The 5,293-nt window shown below is 38.8% G+C and overlaps 1 non-coding gene across 1 annotated transcript; it reads left to right on the top strand.

Moving 5' to 3' along the window:
- The first annotated feature begins 1,773 nt into the window (after positions 1-1,773).
- On the top strand, positions 1,774-1,867 carry LOC133723998 (small nucleolar RNA Z101). Its single transcript, XR_009853417.1, has one exon. It is a non-coding gene; the product is annotated as a small nucleolar RNA Z101 (small nucleolar RNA).
- The last annotated feature ends 3,426 nt before the right edge of the window (positions 1,868-5,293 follow it).

A 5,293-nucleotide genomic window follows, 5' to 3' on the forward strand; every position in this document is an offset into this window, starting at 1 on the left:
TAATCGATAACCGAAATTCTAAATTTTCGGAAATCCATAATCAACTCAAAACTTCTTCATTCTTCACCAAAATCACATATACAAGTTCTATATCAATTATAGGATTTAGTTAGCTAAAAACATAAACTAAAACCCTGCCCTGTGCCTCTACGCGCCACCCATAGTGGCGGCGCATGGGCCGGTCACCACCTCCGATGGCCACCAAATTTTGGCAGCAACACCTACTCAACAAGCCCAACACTTTTGTCAACTACAACAAATTCCAATTTTACCTTGAAGTGCTCGAGATTGGCCAGTGAAAATTTTCCAGAAATTTCAAACCCTAGAATCAGGAATTTCTTCGATTCTCCCTCCACACTGTGAATTGAAGCTAGAAGCTTGAGGGGAAATGATCAATGACTTGAGGCGCTTCTATTAGACCCAGTTTGATGGCCGAAGATGGAAGAATTTGCCCGAAAACTCCGATTTGCTATAGTGTTGCTCTTGGCTTGATTTCTCTCTATTCCGGCCAAATTGCCGTGACCCACGGTTATTGGCGTGTAGAGGATGAAGAGGGGGTTCCAAAATGGCCAATGACAAGCCATCAAGTGGTCGGACGGCGGCAAAACGAAGGGGAGAAGGAGAGAGGCCGACGCGGGGGGAGAGAGAAAGTCGGGGGGGGGGGTGGAAACCTACCACAATAACTTTCTATATATATACTAATTTGCCATGAACAGTAACTTTCATATTTTAGGCTATAACTTTCGCATACAAACTCTGATTTAAGCGTACCAAATGTCCACGGACTCGGTTTAACGTCCCCTACAACTTTTGTGGAGAAAATTTTCTCAATAAAAAGTAGGGCTGGGCAGGTAAAACCGAAATACCGGACCCGTACCGAAAATAAGCGGGACGGGACGGTATCAAAAATATAAAAATCACTATTCGGCCCGGCCCGTACCGTACCGAACAAAACGGGACGGGCTTCGGTATTAATGTTTGAAATCCCGAATGGGCCCGGCCCGTACCGATTATATATGTATTAGTTGTTTTTATATAAATGAGATCTATATGTAGCTTCTTATCTAGTTATGCGGTCCCCTCCCCCACTCTGTCTCTTACAACTCTCTCTCTCTCTGTTCTTCACCTCTTTCTCCCTCTCTCTCCCTCTCTGTTCACTCTCCTCCCTCCCTTTCTAACCCTATATTCAGCCACTTTTACAGTTTGCATGTCTTGGCACTCTGGACATCACCACCGCACCATCTTCAGTCTACCGAGGTAGCACCACCGTCTCCGCACTACCCGCATGAAACGCTGCCCAGACTTGTTCTCATCAATTTTGATGATCTTTTTGAAGATCTGGGTTTGTCGATTTCTGCATGTTCAATGAGGAAAATAGTATTTGCAGGGTAATTTTATATTTTCTTTCTTTTCTTGAGACTTAGGTTTGTAAAAGTTGAATGGAATATTTGGTTTATAATTGGATTGTGATGGTTTATGTCTTTCTATATTTTTTCGATTGATCTATGCCTTTGGTGATTCTGGGTTTTGGTTCATCTGCTGTGATTTTGGTCCAATTCCCCCCACTTTCATGTTTCTGTATTTGGTTGTAGTTGAATTGGTTTTAGGAATTTGTGGATCGATGAAAGAAAGTGAAGTTACGATAAAAATTCAAATCTTCAATTCGCTGACTTACTTTGAATTGGTTGTGGTTATGATAACTTTCTTTCTCATTTTTCCATCTCATTCACGCACGCATATGGATCTCAAGTTTCTGTCTTCTTTTTCTTTCAATCTGGGCAGCTGATGAGTTTCATAGTATTGTGGGTAATTTGCGTCTGAATATTCAATGATGTTTTACTTTCACCTTGGAGAACTGATGCCCAAGTTTTTTTTTTTTTTGGTTTCCAAGTTCTATCGAGTTTCTGTTACTTTTGGCTCAATTTTGTGGGATTATCTTTGTTGTAGTGCTCAATTTTGATTTATCAAGTCATTGTTTAGCCAACAAAGCAAAGTTTTGATCGTCACAGCTGCATCTCATTCCATTGAAGATCTGGAAATTTTGAATACCTGTTACTTGAGTACTTAACTGTGGGCAGAAAAAAAAAAAAAAAAAAAAAAAGAGAGAGAGTCGGGTATCCCGAATTGGGCCCGGGCCCGACCCGATCCCGGTCAGTTTCGGTACCTTCGGTACCAACTTTGAAAAAACGTAATCCCGTCCCGGCCCGTCCCTAATAATATTTTCGGTACCGGGCTCGGTATCACTCAATAACCGGCCCGTGCCCAGCCCTAATAAAAAGTCAACTTCTAGCACCCCCCCCCCTAAATGATAAAAACTAAAACCGAGGACAGTAAAACGTATAATAATTCACTTACACACAGTAAAAGGGTAAATCAGAGACGGGGCGTATCAGTAAAGATCAGGGAGATAAAATGAAATTTGCCCTTAAATTTACTTGATTATTTGTCTAAAATTTTTGTAACCTATTTAGGTGTAGTGAGGTTTATTAAAAAAATTGATTGTACATTTGTACGTGCGTTTCAGAGCCCTTGTTGTTGTTTTTTTTTCTTGACGTGTTTTTTTTTTTTTTTAAGTTTATTTTTTTTTTTTTTAAAAGGGGCTGATGCGGCTGCCCTCAAGCCTTGATTAATGAAATTGCGGAATACAAGGGGGGACATAGAGCCTAAACCCCATATTACAATAAGCATAGAGAGAACATCCTGAAATAATATCAGGACTATCCACAAAATCTGTGTATTCTAACAAACACCAATTAGCAAAAAGTGCACGAATGACTACTCTATTTGCTTTGACATAGCAGTGACATACCAGAAAGATAACTCTATAACGAAGAAGCATTATTACAAATAGCACAGCTTTCCCACTATGTTGCCGCACGGAAATAAATCCGGCAACACTCAATTTCATCCTGCCACTAGGAGGTTGTGTCCATTTGATCAAGCAAATAGCTCGCAGCCTCGCTAGGCCAGACAAGGCACACTGAGTGTGCATACTGGGACAAATCCCTTATTGCCCTACTGAAGTATGATAGGGTTTTATTGCGGGCATAAAGCCTCTTACTAAATGTAAAAAACAAACAAATAAAAAAGGAACAATAATTTGGGCCCAGAGCTTAAGCCCAGGCCCAAGTAGTAGCTTTCCCACGCCAGAGCTCGAATCTGCAGAAGGCACAACGCCATAATCTCGCTAGCGCCCTCTCCTTCCGACCACCGACAACATCGCCACCTCTACCAGCTTATCACCGAGAGATCGCAATCCATCCATGTTCCCCGTTACGCCGGCTAGAGGAAGCGTTGCGCCCAAGATCAATCTCAAACTGCCAAAACCAAATCGGATCCAATTGATCCGATCTCAACGTCGATCCCAGCGCTACCGCCACCCAGTAATCACCTCTAGGTGATCGCCGATCTCGCAACAACAACTCGGACCAGCCTGGCCCGGCCCAGACCGTCTGCGCTCCACTCTTAGGTAAGGCAACACCGCATCGAACCGCCGCAATCCTTCACCATTAGAACCTCCACTCGGTTGAGACAGTGCCACCATCCCCCCACAGCCCTTACTCTGACTAGGCCACTCTCCACCGGACACTAGGTCCCCTCGGGCCCGTCCGATGATGACGACGCGCCCTACACAGCATCTCTCTCAATGCGGTCTAGGTTTTCTCCTCAGTTATTTTTGGAGCTAGGTTTTAGTTTATTTAAAACAAAAAAAAAAAAACAGCAAATAAATCCATATTATTTATAATTTCATAATACAATTGATGATTTGACAATACCACATCATTTGGGATGCAATTTTGGTATAAATTTGTTGGATCTCAAACATTTTTCAAAGAGTAATCCTCATTCATATAAAGAGTAGTTCTATTCATAACTCTTCATTTAGTATAGTTCTATTCATAACTCTTCATAACTTCTAAATTTCATAATAAACTTCCATTTTTGCCCCTTTTATTTATATGTTGCCTTCTTCCTCCTCAAACCTAGCCTTGCTCTCTCCTCCAACCTGACTAGGTTTCATAAATATTCATGGTCATCTGACATTTAATTTGCACTTTTGTCAAGAACACCATTCCATATACAATTGAAGCTTAATATTAGGCAGTTCAAATGAAGCTATATATGACATGTCTTGCAAAAATTATGTAGGGGTATAACTAAAAATTCTTGACAAAGGCGATTTTCTTTAATTTGGCAAATCTAGAACAATTATTCTTTTGCAAAACAATGTGTCATACTACACAAATGCATACTTTTTGAAAATTCTAACAATTGTTTCTAATAAAGTTCAAAGTCTCTTTCAATATCCCACACCCTGGTCAGAAGGGAATCAAAATTTATAACAAACAACGAGTGGCTTTGTGGTTTGCCATGGATCTATATCCATCAAGAGGATGACCACATTCACACCTACAGATGAACAAGCTCTAGCAAAGAAAAATGGCTGCAGAAGGGGCTAGAGTTTTTTTTTTTTATTTTGAATTATTTTAATTAAGGGTAAAATTGGATTTTTAAAGTAATAAAAAATTTAGGAGATCCAGATACCAATTTTGAATGTATGAATAGAAGCTCCCTCATATAAAATGTCTACTGTTATTTATAGATCAACAATGATTTGTTGAACAAACTTTATTTCATTAGCAGAAGAAAATAAATTAATGGAAATCTTCATTGCATGATTAGTATAGTACATAAAAGGAGAGACCACATACTCGCAACCAAATGACTACATAAACACATGGTGCAAAATGAGTCGACCAAATAAAACTAAATATATATAAATAAATAAATACATAATAAAAAATATATTGTAAACAAGCAAGTTTATGTACTATAATATTGCCATGAAGGGATATATATATATATATATATATATATATATATATATATATATATATATATATATATATATATATATATATGGCCCTTCTAGTGAGAGATCCCTTTTTTTGGTCTTTTGTAGGGATATGGCATTAGACCAACTTTTCGATCATATTTTCACATCTCAACCGTTCAGTTTTTAGGTCCTAATGTATATATATATATATACATATATATATATATATGTATATATATATGTATATATATATACATACACACACTAGCATGGGCCTACATACAATGTGTGTAGGGAGTTTTTTTTTTTTTTCAACAGTGTGGGGAGGTAGTGGGGAGTTTCTTCATAGAAACCCACCACGTTTCAACTACTTTTCTTTTTATTTTGTAAATTGACTTTATTATCTCTTTATTATCGGGTGCCCAGATCAATTTGGAATACACACACTAGCATGGG

The sequence above is a fragment of the Rosa rugosa genome, chromosome 7, assembly GCF_958449725.1.
Source record: "Rosa rugosa chromosome 7, drRosRugo1.1, whole genome shotgun sequence".
In the NCBI taxonomy this organism is placed as follows: Eukaryota; Viridiplantae; Streptophyta; class Magnoliopsida; order Rosales; family Rosaceae; genus Rosa; species Rosa rugosa.